Here is a 15,977-nt window from a genome sequence, read left to right as displayed (position 1 = left end):
TGTAAAAATCCTACAATGTGATTTTCTGGATTTTAGCGCTAGATTCTGTCTCTCACAGTTGAAGTGTACCTACGATAAAAATTTCAGATGTCTCCATTCTTTGTAGGTGGGAAAACTTGTAATATCGTCAGCGTATCAAATACTTATTTTCCCCACTGTATGTGTTTTAGGAATGTACCTTGTATACTCAGTGTGTTTCGTCCCAGACGTGCATGGTCTTATGCTTGCAACCTATTTCCACATAAAGTAAAACACTGCCATTTCAAGCATGAAAAGTAATTTGGATTATTTGTACAAAACCTTGGATTCCAACTCCAGTCTCGCAAATATAGAAATTTGGTCTTGCCAACTAGGAATTTGGAGTCGGAGTCGTGGAGTCAGAGCCCATTTTGTTGGAGTTGGAGTCGATATAAAAATATAAAATGGACCGACTCCTAAAATATATAATAAATTGGGTACAGTAGTTCAATGCAGTTTGTGGGGAATATTTTTTTCAGAATAATTTTGGAAAGTTATGAAATGTCCAATAATGTCTGTCCTATTCCTGATCTAAGGTCTAGACTTTTAGCTGAGATGAATCTATGCTGCAGTTTGTGTTCATGATAAGTAATGAAGCTCCTCCTCTACAGAAAAGGGGAAAAAATAACAAACATACAGGGAAGGAATGCCTGCATTCATCTCAGAACTTCTGGAGTGAACAGGAAAGCAGGATTAAGCTAAGTACTTCTTAAAGCATATCTAAACTTTCAATAAACTGTGCATAAATCAAGAGTCCAATATATGTTGTCTCTGTATGCTTGATGTTTTAGTTTGCTTCTCCCCTTAGCTCCTGTTTTGAGAAATGAGCTGCTCTGATGACTTGTATACACTATACATAGAATATAAGGGGAAAAACTGTTTTCTAACATCTCAAATTCGGAAATACAGTAACAGGATCGATGAGGACATATATATTTGTGTGTGTGTGTGTTCTGGAATATGATTCAGCACAAACATGCTCCCTCCCTCCTCCCCTCTTCATAGACTGTGAAGAAATATGATGTAAAGCATTTAGTGAGCTGTACCCTGAGAAAACCTGACATTGAAAGTTCAGAGTAAAGCTATCTAACAACACATTTAACAAACATTATACTTATCATCTGTCCTATTGATTTATGCAAAGATTGTTTTATTTCTATCCTAAATTAAACAGTGCATGATTCTCTATCCTTGCAAGAATTTCAATGTACCTTTTTTGCAGGACAAAATCATTTTTACATAATTGCAGAATGTTTAAGAAGCATCTTATGAATTCAGCAGTATTTGAGCATTTCACAGTGACTCAAGATAAAAAAACATTTTGTGTGTCAGTGTATAAGTGACCCAGATGAAAACAAATGTGATGCTAAAAATCAGGGCATACTCAGGCAGTCATAACAACGCTCCTTCAAGAGCTTCCAATCTAAAAAGACATTTACAACTCTGCCACCCAGAAGTTTACAAAGCTGTGATTGAAATAGATCACAGCAGCGCCAAGAAACCAGAGCCCAGCACTTCCCCCCAGGCAAAGGAAAGAACGCCTCAAACATCAGTTACAAGAAATTTTGTAAGTGACAAAGTTACTGTAACAATGACAGCAGATGTGTTTAAAAGACAGCTCATCGAGCTTGTTGTGAAGGACGTTGTACCATTATCATTATTTGCATGACCAGCTTTTACAGCTCTTAATTGAGAAATGGCCCCCAAACTTGGTGTTTCTCTGGAAAGAGAAAGTATTAGAAAATTAGTGATTGAAGAAGCCCTTAACCAAAAGGAAGATCTTAAAATACTCTTAAGAGGCGCTTTGTGTTTCTTAAAATGGATGCCTGCACACCAGGGCTGTGGAGTCGGTAAGCCAAACCTGCTACTCCGATTCCGACTCCTCAATTTCCCTTAAACCGACTCCGACTCCACGACTCCGACTCCCACATATATTGCTTATATTTAAGTGAAAAATTTATTGTAGTACAATGTGAACATCAGACATTGAATCATTTTTATGATACAATAATCAAGATATTTAGATAGAACATAATATATATTGATTGGAATACAACTTTAGAACACAAAAAACTGCAATAAATTGTAAATATGTAATACACTATGTAATATCTATTATATACAAAAGTTTGGACACACCTTCTCATTCAAAGAGTTTTCTTTATTTTCATGACTATGAAATTTGTAGAATCTCTCTGAAGGCATCAAAACTATGAATTACCACATGTGGAATTATATAATTAACAAAAAAGTGTGAACTGAAAATATGTCTTATAGTCTAGGTTCCTCAAAGTAGCCACCTTTTGCTTTGATTACTGCTTTGCACACTCTTGGCATTCTCTTGATGAGCTTCAAGAGGTAGTCACCGGAAATGGTCTTCCAACAGTCTTGAAGGAGTTCCCAGAGATGCTTAGAACTTGTTGGCCCTTTTGCCTTCACTCTGCGGTCCAGCTCACCCCAAATCATCTCGATTGGGTTCAGGTCTGGTGACTGTGCAGGCCAGGTCATCTGGCGTAGCACCCCATCACTCTCCTTCTTGGTCAAATAGCCCTTACACAGCCTGGAGGTGTGTTTAGGGTCATTGTCCTGTTGAAAAATAAATGATGGTCCAACTAAGCGCAAACCGGATGGAATAGCATGCCGCTGCAAGATGCTGTGATAGCCATGCTGGTTCAGTATGCCTTCAATTTTGAATAAATCCACAACAGTGTCACCAGCAAAGCACCCGCACACCATCACACCTCCTCCTCCATGCTTCACGGTGGGAGCCAGGCATGTAGAGTCCATCCGTTCACCTTTTCTGCGTCGCACAAAGACACGGTGGTTGGAACCAAAGATCTCAAATTTGGACTCATCAGATCAAAGCACAGATTTCCACTGGTCTAATGTCCATTCCTTGTGTTCTTTAGCCCAAACAAGTCTCTTCTGCTTGTTGCCTGTCCTTAGCAGTGGTTTCCTAGCAGCTATTTTACCATGAAGGCCTGCTGCACAAAGTCTCCTCTTAACAGTTGTTGTAGAGATATGTCTGCTGCTAGAACTCTGTGTGGCATTGACCTGGTTTCTAATCTGAGCTGCTGTTAACCTGCGATTTCTGAGGCTGGCGACTCGGATGAACTTATCCTCCGCAGCAGAGGTGACTCTTGGTCTTCCTTTCCTGGGGTGGTCCTCATGTGAGCCAGTTTCTTTGTAGCGCTTGATGCTTTTTGCCACTGCACTTGGGGACACTTTGAAAGTTTTCACAATTTTTCGGACTGACTGACCTTCATTTCTTAAAGTAATGATGGCCACTCGTTTTTCTTTACTTAGCTGCTTTTTTCTTGCCATAATACAAATTCTAACAGTCTATTGAGTAGGACTATCAGCTGTGTATCCACCAGACTTCTGCACAACACAACTGATGGTCCCAACCCCATTTATAAGGCAAGAAATCCCACTTATTATACCTGACAGGGCACACCTGTGAAGTGAAAAAACATTTCCGGTGACTACCTCTTGAAGCTCATCAAGAGAATGCCAAGCGTGTGCAAAGCAGTAATCAAAGCAAAAGGTGGCTACTTTGAGGAGCCTAGAATATAAAACATACAGTATTTTCAGTTGTTTCACACTTTTTGTTAATTATATAATTCCACATGTGTTAATTCATAGTTTTGATGCCTTCAGAGTGAATCTACAATATTCATAGTCATGAAAATAAAGGAAACTCTTTGAATGAGAAAGTGTGTCCAAACTTTTGGTCTGTACTGTATATATATATATATATATATATATATATATATATACACACACTATATATATAGTATATATATATATATATATATATAAAAAAGAGAGAGGAGCCAGCGCTGCTTAAGGATAGAACGCATAGGATAAAGAGCATATGCACATAATATCTAACTGTATTCAAAATGAGATATTTGGCAAAAAAATTGATCAATTCAAGAACAAAGACAAAAGAATCTAAATAATAAAAAATATTGGAGAAAGAGAAACCAATCACAAACTAAAATGTTTCTATACTAATGCACAAAGCATGGGCAACAAACAAGGAGAATTGGAACTACTAACGCAGGAAAAGAAATATGATGTCATTGGAATCACTGAGACTTGGTGGGACGATACACATGATTGGAATGCAAGGCTAGAAGGATACAACTTATTTGCAAGAAACAGACTTGATAAACGAGGAGGAGGTGTCGCATTGTATGTTAGAAACACGTATATCTGCACAGAGATCCAAGCTTCAGAGACTGGGAGTTTTGTGGAAACTGTTTGGGCAAGAATACAAGGACAGAACAATGGAAAGGACACCATTGTAGGCATTTACTACAGGCCGCCTGTGCAAGCTGAAGATATGGATGAACTCTTTATGCATCAAATGGCCAAGTTCTCCAAAAAATATGACATAGTTGTCATGGGAGATTTCAACTGTCCAGACATTTGTTGGGAATCTCTCTCAGGCAAAACTAACAGGTCAAGGAAATTCTTATCCTCTCTTGCTGACAACTTTATCTTCCAAAAGGTAGGGGAGAAAGCAAGGGGAACTGCTACCTTGGATCTAATCCTTATAAACAGGGAGGAAATGGTTGAGGAGGTAAAAGTGGCTGGGACCCTAGGAGGTAGCGACCATGCTATTTTGGAATTTTGGATAACTAGAGGAGGAAGACCTGTGAAGACTCAGACATCAAGGTTAGATTTAAGAAAGGCAGATTTTAAGGGATTCAGAAAGAGAATTGGAGGGATCCAATGGCTGGATATCCTTAAAGACAAAAATGTCCAGGAAGGATGGGAAATCTTGAAAAATGAAATTCTCAAAGCACAGTTGTTAACAATTCCGAAAAGAGGGAAGAATAGGAAGCATTTAAGGAAGCCAGGATGGATGAACACAGAACTTAAGCACATGCTAAAAAGGAAGAAAAAAATGTTTAAAAAATGGAAAAAGGAAGGCATATCTAAAGAAGAATATAATGCTGCCTGCACAACCTGCAGGACACAAATCAGATTATCTAAAGCTGATAATGAATTGAGGCTTGCAAGAGATGTCAAAAGCAATAATAAAGGATTTTAGGGATATGTCAAAAGTAAAAGAAAAGTCAAAGATACTATAGGATTTTTACAGGATTAAAATGATGAAATGGTAAGACAGGATGTTGAGAAGGCCGAACTTTTAAATTCCTATTTTGCATCTGTTTTCTCTCAGAAAGGAAATGTAACATCAACTGTTCTTCACTGTCCTATTAAGGGAATAGAAGAATCCAGGATATCTATAAACAGAAATATAGTGAGGAAACACTCCAGGTCCAGATGAATTACACCCCAGAGTACTGAAGGAGATAGCAGAAGAAATTTTTGAACCCCTCTCCATAATCTTTGAAAATTCTTGGAGAACAGGAGACGTCCCAGAAGACTGAAGAAGAGCAAATGTTGTTCCTATCTTCAAAAAGGGGAAGAAGGTGGACCCAGGCAACTATAGGCCGGTGAGTCTGACTTCTATACCAGGAAAGATCTTTGAACAAATTATTAAACAACATGTATGTCAGTACCTGGATAAGAATGAAGTGAGTAAAAAGAGTCAGCATGGGTTTGTAACTAATAAGTCATGTCAGACTAACTTAATTTCCTTCTATGATGGAATCACTGATTGGGTGGATCAAGGAAATGCTGTAGATATAGTATATCTTGACTTCAGCAAAGCATTTGACAAAGTATCTCATACAATCCTTATTGAAAAAATGACTAAGTATGGAATGGACAAGGCAACTGTTAGGTGGATTCATAACTGGCTTAGTGATTGGACCCAAAGAATGGTCGCAAATGGCTGCACATCCAGTTGGAAGAATGTCTCAAGTGGGGTACCACAGGGCTCTGTCCTGGGTCCTGTATTGTTCAACATCTTTATCAACAATTTAGATGAAGGAATTGAGGGTAAACTGATTAAATTGCTGATGACACAAAGCTAGGAGGGATAGCTAATACTAGAGAAGAGAGAGAGGATTCAAAGAGATATAAATAAACTGGAGAAGTGGGCAGCAACTAACAGAATGGTTTTTAACAGGGAAAAATGCAAAGTACTACATCTGGGAAATAAAAATGAAAAAATCATATACAGAATGGGAGGAATAGGGCTAAGCAACAACACATGTGAAAAAGACTTGGGTATACTAATAGATCACAGACTGAATATGAGTCAACAGTGTGATGCAGCAGCAAAAAAGGCAAATGCAATTCTAGGATGTATTAACAGAAGCATACAGTCTAGATCACGTGAAGTCATTATTTCCCTCTACTCCTCTTTGGTCACACCTCATCTGGAATATTGTGTCCAGTTAGGGGCACCACATTTTAAAAAAGACATCAACAAATTGGAGCAAGTTCAGAAAAGAGCGACCAGAATGGTGACCGGTCTGCAAACCCTGTCTTATGAGGAAAGGTTGCAGGATTTGGGAATGTTTAGTTTGCAAAAGAGAAGACTGAGAGGAGACTTAATAGCTGTCTACAAATATCTAAAGGGCTGTCACATTGTAGAAGGATCAACTTTATTCTCATTTGCACAAGGAAAGACTAGAAGCAATGGGATGAAACTGAATGGGAGGAGACACAGATTAGATATTAGAAAAAACTTTTTGACAGCTAGAGTGATCAATGAGTGGAACAGGCTGCCACGAGAAGTGGTGAGTTCTCCTTCAATGGAAGTCTTCAAACAGAGGCTGGACAGATATCTGACTGGGATGATTTAGCGAATCCTGCTTTGAGCAGGGGGTTGGACCAGATGGCGCAGGAGGTCCCTTCCAACTCTACGATTCTATGATTCTATTATGTTGATGTGTTACTGAAGACGAGCAATGCCTGTCCTGGGCATCGTTTTGGGCAGCTATGAGGTGTACCTGAGTGGTGCTAAAAAAAAGAGTGTTAGTCTGTGTGCTATCCGGCTTTCATTCTTTTTGGAACAGATAAGATATGGATAGACAGATATGGATAAATGGATATATAGACAGAGCAGATTTCTAATCTGCTTTTGCTATTGAAAACATTATCTATGAGTAGAGTTGAGCGAAACGGGTCGAAAAATTTCAAAAGTCGTCGACTTTTGGCAAAGTCGGGTTTCATGAAACGAAACCCGACCCTAGGATGAGGTCGGCCACGAGGTCGGCGACTTACGCGCCAAAGTCGCGTTTCAAAAGTTTGTTTTGCGCTCTTTTTCAGCCAATCAGGATCCACAGACACTGTGGGCAACGTGATGACATAGGCAGGGGTCACCACCATCTTTCAGAAGGGCATGCAAGTGATTGGCTTGCTTTGGTGGGCGTCACAGGGGGTATAAAAGGGCGTGCACGCCGACCGCCATCTTACTTCTGCCGATCTCAGTATAGGGAGAGGTTGCTGCTGATTCTGTAGGGAGAGCGTTAGGCAGGGAAGAAGAAAAAAAAACTGCTTCTGCTGCTAGCGATTTGGCCTGCACAACACACCAGTCACTGTGTGTGCAGTGCAAGGGGAGGCTATATAGTGGTGTATCAGTGGTGTTGGTTGTTGGGCTGCCTTCTAAGGCTTCCTGACATTCCTGCATTGCTGTTTACCCACTGCTCCGCAAACTGCTTTTTTAAAAGCAATCCCAATTTTTTTTTTTGTCCTGCTGAGAAGAAAAAAAAACTGCTTCTGCTGCTAGCGATTTGGCCTGCACACCACACCAGTCACTGTGTGTGCAGTGCAAGGGGAGGCTATATAGTGGTGTATCAGTGGTATTGGTTGTTGGGCTGCCTTCTAAGGCTTCCTGACATTCCTGCATTGCTGTTTACTCACTGCTCCGCAAACTGCTTTTTTAAAAGCAATCCCAATTTTTTTATTTTGTCCTGCTGAGAAGAAAAAAAAACTGCTTCTGCTGCTAGCGATTTGGCCTGCACAACACACCAGTCACTGTGTGTGCAGTGCAAGGGGAGGCTATATTGTGGTGTATCAGTGGTGTTTAAGGCTTCCTGACAGGCTGGCATTGCTGTTTACCCACTGCTCTGCAAACTGCTTTTTTAAAAGCAATCCAATCTCCCTTATCCTCTAGTCACTTTGGTCACAGCTGTGCCATCGAGCCTGTCACATAGCGCTCAGATATTCATTGGGCCTCACACAATCCAAAAGTGTCCAGTGTCCACAAGTGTGTGCAGAAATTCAAAATCTCCCTTATCCTCTCATCACTTTTGTCACAGCTGTGCCATCGAGCCTGTCACATAGCGCTCAGATATTCATTGGGCCTCACACAATCCAAAAGTGTCCAGTGTCCACAAGTGTGTGCAGAAATTCAAAATCTCCTTTATCCTCTAATCACTTTGGTCACAGCTGTGCCATCGAGCCTGTCACATAGCGCTCAGATATTCATTGGGCCTCACACAATCCAAAAGTGTCCAGTGTCCACAAGTGTGTGCAGAAATTCAAAATCTCCCTTATCCTCTCGTCACTTTTGTCACAGCTGTGCCATCGAGCCTGTCACATAGCGCTCAGATATTCATTGGGCCTCACACAATCCAAAAGTGTCCAGTGTCCACAAGTGTGTGCAGAAATTCAAAATCTCCCTTATCCTCTCGTCACTTTGGTCACAGCTGTGCCATCGAGCCTGTCACATAGCGCTCAGATATCAGTGGGCCTCACACAATCCAAAAGTGTCCAGTGTCCACAAGTGTCTGCAGAAATTCAAAATCTCCCTTATCCTCTCGTCACTTTTGTCACAGCTGTGCCATCGAGCCTGTCACATAGCGCTCAGATATTCATTGGGCCTCACACAATCAAAAAGTGTCCAGTGTCCACAAGTGTGTGCAGAAATTCAAAATCTCCCTTATCCTCTCGTCACTTTTGTCACAGCTGTGCCATCGAGCCTGTCACATAGCGCTCAGATATTCATTGGGCCTCACACAATCCAAAAGTGTCCAGTGTCCACAAGTGTGTGCAGAAATTCAAAATCTCCCTTATCCTCTCGTCACTTTTGTCACAGCTGTGCCATCGAGCCTGTCACATAGCGCTGAGATATTCATTGGGCCTCACACAATCCAAAAGTGTCCAGTGTCCACAAGTGTGTGCAGAAATTCAAAATCTCCCTTATCCTCTCGTCACTTTTGTCACAGCTGTGCCATCGAGCCTGTCACATAGCGCTCAGATATTCATTGGGCCTCACACAATCCAAAAGTGTCCAGTGTCCACAAGTGTGTGCAGAAATTCAAAATCTCCTTTATCCTCTAGTCACTTTGGTCACAGCTGTGCCATCGAGCCTGTCACATAGCGCTCAGATATTCATTGGGCCTCACACAATCCAAAAGTGTCCAGTGTCCACAAGTGTGTGCAGAAATTCAAAATCTCCCTTATCCTCTCGTCACTTTTGTCACAGCTGTGCCATCGAGCCTGTCACATAGCGCTCAGATATCAGTGGGCCTCACACAATCCAAAAGTGTCCAGTGTCCACAAGTGTCTGCAAAAATTCAAAATCTCCCTGATCCTCTCGTCACTTTTGTCACAGCTGTGCCATAGAGCCTGTCACATAGCGCTCAGATATTCATTGGGCCTCACACAATCCAAAAGTGTCCAGTGTCCACAAGTGTGTGCAGAAATTCAAAATCTCCCTTATCCTCTCGTCACTTTTGTCACAGCTGTGCCATCGAGCCTGTCACATAGCACTCAGATATTCATTGGGCCTCACACAATCCAAAAGTGTCCAGTGTCCACAAGTGTGTGCAGAAATTCAAAATCTCCTTTATCCTCTAGTCACTTTGGTCACAGCTGTGCCATCGAGCCTGTCACATAGCGCTCAGATATTCATTGGGCCTCACACAATCCAAAAGTGTCCAGTGTCCACAAGGGTGTGCAGAAATTCAAAATCTCCCTTATCCTCTCGTCACTTTTGTCACAGCTGTGCCATCGAGCCTGTCACATAGCGCTCAGATATTCATTGGGCCTCACACAATCCAAAAGTGTCCAGTGTCCACAAGTGTCTGCAGAAATTCAAAATCTCCTTTATCCTCTAGTCACTTTGGTCACAGCTGTGCCATCGAGCCTGTCACATAGCGCTCAGATATCAGTGGGCCTCACACAATCCAAAAGTGTCCAGTGTCCACAAGTGTCTGCAGAAATTCAAAATCTCCCCTGTCCTATAGACACCTTGTACCTTGTTTTACATTACTATATAGTTTGTTGGATTTTGTCTACATTTCTACCAAAAATGAGGAAGGCTGGTGGAAGAGGCCATGGAATTGGGCGGGGGTTGGCAGCTGGTAATGATGGTGTTGGTGGTGGATCTGATGGTAGTGGCAAGAGCAAAATAGGACCGAATGCAGGAGGTGTTGAGCCTGCGTCATCGTCTGGCTACATAAGGCCTCGAATGCTTAGTTTTCTAGGAGTTGGCAAACCGCTTTTAAAGCCAGAGCATCAGGAAAAAGTTTTGTCTTACATTGTTGACTCAGCCTCCAGCTCTATCGCCTCCTCTTCTTCAGTTGTAAAAAGTAAAAGCACTGAGTCGTCATTGGAGGCTCATGTTCATGAACCACACCTTTCCTTGTGTCCTTCACCCCAACCAAGATTGAAGGATGACGCAGGCCATACTACTGATTACTCCATGGAGCTGTTTTCACATACCATGCCTGGATTATCAAGTCAAATGGTGAATTACCCAGGCCAAGATGAATCTGACATGGAGTGCACTGATGCACAGCTGCTGATGGATGATTCTGCTGGTACATTCACTCAGAGCACTACATTGTCCTCGCAGTGTACAGAGCCAGATTCTGACCCTGATGAGACTCAGGTGCCCCTTCCCGCACACTATACCACCATACACGGTGACACAGAGGAAGGTGCACATGACATAGAAGAGGAGGTGATGGATGACCCAGTTGTTGACCCAGATTGGCATCCATTGGGGGAAGAGGGTGCTGCTTCCAATAGCTCAGATGAGGAGCATCCACAGCAGACATCGACATCGCAACAGCTGTTATCTGGCAGGCCCGGAGCACTCCAAAGACAGGTTCCAAACATCAAAAGAGTTGCTGGACAGCTTGTCCAGAGGGTCAAAAGATCACAGCGTGCTAGGCCGCAAAATGTCTGCCAAAGTAGGAAGAGTGCAGTGTGGCACTTTTTTGACCAAAATCCTCATGATCAGGCCAAGGTTATCTGTAAGAAGTGCGCAAAGACCTTTAGCCGAGGGAAAAATCTGAAAAATTTGAATACCAGTTGCATGCTTAGACATTTAACCAGCATGCACTTGCAAGCGTGGACACAACACCAAACCTCAAGTGCCACATGTGCAACTGATCACAACGAAGGTAGTCAGCAACGCTACATTGTTTCCCCCACTGTAAGCCCACCGGTTAGCACAGCAGCAAATGTTGAGGTGTCGTTGCAAGGCCACAGCAGTCAGGGAATCCCACTGTTATATCAACGAAAGACTGATTCTAGGCCATCAGAAAGAACACCAACTCCATCACCATCATCAACCCTCTCTCAGTCCGCCCTGTCCACCGCTACTTCCACCATATGCAGCTCTCAAGTCCAGCTCACCCTCCCAGACACTATGAGTAGGTCAAGAAAGTACTCAGTCTCTCATCCGCGTACACTGGGTTTGAACGCCCACATTGCCAAACTAATCTCGTTTGAGATGATGCCCTTTCGGTTGGTGGAAAGCACAGCTTTCCGCGAACTCATGGCCTATGCAGTACCACGCTATGACCTACCCAGTCGCCACTTCTTCTCTCGCAAAGCCATCCCAGCCCTCCACCATCATGTGAAAGACCGCATTGTCCATGCACTCAAGCAGTCAGTGAGCGGAAAGGTGCACCTCACAACTGATGCATGGTCCAGTCGGCATGGCCAGCGCCGTTACGTGTCCATCACTGCGCACTGGGTTAATGTGGTGGATGCAGGGTTCACAGGGGACAGCGGTGGTGGGACAGTGCTGCCTAGCCCACGGTATAGGAAACAGTTGGCTGTAGGCGTTCGACCCTCCTCCTCCTCCTCCATAAGCGAAAGCTCGTCCACAGAGCGCAGTCGTACGAGCACTCCATGTGCAGCTGCCACTGTTGCACACGATGTGTCCCCCTATCGAGCAGCTAGTGGAAAGCGTCAGCAGGCTGTGTTGCAGATGATGTGTTTGGGCAACAGACACACCGCCGAGGTGCTGGCCGAGTACTTGAAGCGACAAACTGAGTCATGGCTGGGCAGTGTACATCTTGAGGCAGGCAAGGTAGTTAGTGATAACGGCCGTAATTTTGTGGCAGCCATAGCCCTTTCAAAACTCAGCCATATACCTTGCTTGGCTCACACCTTGAACCTGGTGGTGCAGTGCTTCCTCAAAAATTATCCGGAGTTAACAGCCCTGCTCCAGAAGGTGCGAAGACTGTGCGTGCACATCCGCCGGTCGCCTGTACACTCCGTTCGTATGCAGAAGCTGCAGCGATTGCTCCACCTTCCCAACCACCGCCTCATTATCGACATTGCAACAAGGTGGAACTCCACCCTGCACATGGTGGAGCGGCTGTGTGAGCAGAGGCAGGCCATAATGCATTTCTGGGAGGATACACGGCCAGGCACTTTGAGAGCAGACATGGAGTTGACAGGTGTGCAGTGGTCGAAGCTGAAAGACCTCTGTAAAGTCCTTCAGTGTTTTGAGGAATGCACACGGCTGGTAAGCGCAGACGACGCCATCCTAAGCATGAGCATCCCACTTATGCGTCTGCTCATGCAAACTTTGACGCACCTTAAGGAGCAGGCGTCTGCAGCCAATGTTGATGAGGAGGAAGAGGAGGAGGGAATCCTTGATGACATTCAGCCATTGTCTGCTCAGGGACCTCTCCTGGACGAGGTGGAGGAAGAAGAGGAGGAGGAGGAGGATGATGGGGATGATTACTTAGGGGAGGAGGATGCATCTCGTGGGGCAAGTGAAAATGTTGGCGTGGCAAAGTCTGGTACAGGGTTTGTGCGTGACTGGAGGGATGTGGATTTGCCAGAAAGTGCTCCTCCACCCAGCACTCGCAGTGCATCATTGACACCGGGAACATTGGCCCACATGTCAGATTATGCCTTGCAGATCCTAAAAAGGGACCCCCGCATTGCCAAAATGATGAACGATGACGACTACTGGTTGGCCAGCATCCTGGATCCACGCTATAAAGGCAAATTACAAAACATCATGCCACAGGAGAACCTTGACCTAATATTGGCTAATAAACAAGCAACTCTGGTAAATCGGTTGCTTGAGGCATTCCCAGCACACAGCAGCGGTGATGGTTCTCACACGAGCCGTACGGGCCGGGGGCAGCTTGGCAGAGGTGTTCGTGGTGCACACAGCAGAAGTGGCGTTGGAGACAGGGGTTTCATGACAATGTTGTGGACTGATTTTTCAAATACCGCTCACACAACTGGTAATACAGCATCGATGGAAAGTGACAGGAGACAGCAGTTGTCAACTATGGTTACAAACTACTTTTCCTCCCATATCGATGTTCTCCCACACAGGTCATTCCCCTTTGACTATTGGGCCGCTAAACTGGACACCTGGCCTGAATTGGCCCAATATGCCTTACAGGAGCTCGCTTGCCCAGCTGCAAGTGTGCTATCGGAAAGAGTCTTCAGTGCAGCTGGATCAATCCTGACAGAAAAAAGGACCCGTCTGTCAACCCAAAATGTGGATGATCTAACCTTCATTAAAATGAACCATGCATGGGTTTCCAAGGATTTTGTCCCACCTTCCCCTGATGACACATACGGTGACAGAAAAATGGCTTGCTTTGGTCCACCTCTTCCTGGGACTTGACCTATTTCGCTTTTTGCATCAGCTGAATGTCCAACATCAACATATGCCACTTTCTAAAACTCCCTAACTGTGCTGCCTTCCCCCCCCATGGCCGGGGTCACCACCTAGCGCACGACACCGTGCGAGTGCCGTTGCCCTGGACAGGTGGGTAGGCCGACTCTTGGGCGCGGGCACTGGCACAGGGTCCCTCATAGTGCAATCAAGTGTCTCTGACGGTGGTGGTGCACACCCGCCGTCAGACACACCGCCGTACTATGAGGGGCCCAGTGCCAGTACCGACGCCCACGAGTGGGCCCCCCTTGCTTGGGCAGGGCCCCAGCATTTGCAATCTTTACCTCTCCCTGCTCCTCCGCTGTGTAATCTGGGCCGTCAAATCCATACTGTGCCTGACACCGTCTGAGCCTGCCTCCTGATGTACAGACATATATTTTGAATGTGTACGCTATCCATACATGTTATCCGGGGATACGGTACCCTTTCTAACCTTTGTGCAATCACGTGCAATCCATACTGGGCCTAACACCGTCTGAGCCTGCCTCCTGATGTACAGACATATATTTTGAATGTGTACGCTATCCATACATGTTATCCAGGGATACGGTACCCTTTCTAACCTTTGTGCAATCACGTGCAATCCATACTGGGCCTAACACCGTCTGAGCCTGCCTCCTGATGTATAGACATATATTTTGAATGTGTACGCTATCCATACATGTTATCCGGGGATACGGTACCCTTTCTAACCTTTGTGCAATCACGTGCAATCCATACTGGGCCTAACACCGTCTGAGCCTGCCTCCTGATGTACAGACATATATTTTGAATGTGTACGCTATCCATACATGTTATCCGGGGATACGGTACCCTTTCTAACCTTTGTGCAATCACGTGCAATCCATACTGGGCCTAACACCGTCTGAGCCTGCCTCCTGATGTATAGACATATATTTTGAATGTGTACGCTATCCATACATGTTATCCGGGGATACGGTACCCTTTCTAACCTTTGTGCAATCACGTGCAATCCATACTGGGCCTAACACCGTCTGAGCCTGCCTCCTGATGTACAGACATATATTTTGAATGTGTACGCTATCCATACATGTTATCCGGGGATACGGTACCCTTTCTAACCTTTGTGCAATCACGTGCAATCCATACTGGGCCTAACACCGTCTGAGCCTGCCTCCTGATGTACAGACATATATTTTGAATGTGTACGCTATCCATACATGTTATCCGGGGATACGGTACCCTTTCTCACCTTTGTGCAATCACGTGCAATCCATACTGGGCCTAACACCGTCTGAGCCTGCCTCCTGATGTACAGACATATATTTTGAATGTGTACGCTATCCATACATGTTATCCGGGGATACGGACCCTTTCTAACCTTTGTGCAATCACGTGCAATCCATACTGGGCGTGAGAACGGCTGGCGAGCTGTTAAGCAAGCTACAGCACCTGTGGTTTGCACACGTAAGTTTTTCATTTTTTCAGGAATGACGGTTAGGCCTAATTCCGGAACTGCGGTTGACCTGCACTTACTGGGAAATCATTGTTCGCGGGTAATAATTGTCATCAGTGATCCCCATCACTAACGTTGTTCAGCGGGTTATCTGCACCTGTAAGCGACAAACGCTGGCCTTTTAAGTGTAGCGCACATGCAGCCACGGACATGTAATGGCATGACACACCAGTTATTGGCCAATCTCATGTGCCAGAGCCTCACGTGTCCCTCTAGTAAGCCGGACTCGGACTGCGGGGCATGACGGAGTCTCGTTCGTTAACGGAATTAAGCTTGCAATGTGTGCATCTGTTCTGTAGCTGGCATGGTTGAGGTTTCCCAGGTGGAGTCGAATTTAACCGTAGGCTCCACTCCTGGTGGTGCCCTTCTGGACATTCCTTTAAGGTTCAGCTTTGCAACCATACTGCCCACGTAAAACAAACACTTTGCCTTCATGAACGCTGTTTGGAGGGTCATGACTCGTGGGAATAACGCCGCCCAATCAGTTAACCTGCTAGAGAGATCGTTCGTTGCTCCCAAGCATGACATCACACTCCCTAGGAAGAAGGTAATGCCACTGTGGCGACCGTACTCCTGGGGGTGACACAAGTGCACTGATGCACAGCCACTGCTCGATGAATCTGCTGGTACATTGACCCAGACCACTACATTCCCCTC

This window comes from Dendrobates tinctorius, unplaced genomic scaffold (assembly GCF_039654945.1).
Source record: "Dendrobates tinctorius isolate UK_male_01 unplaced genomic scaffold, ASM3965494v1 ptg000232l, whole genome shotgun sequence".
NCBI classification, from domain to species: domain Eukaryota; kingdom Metazoa; phylum Chordata; class Amphibia; order Anura; family Dendrobatidae; genus Dendrobates; species Dendrobates tinctorius.
The sequence above is the reverse complement of the archived record's forward strand: the minus strand, read 5'-3'. Positions refer to the sequence as shown.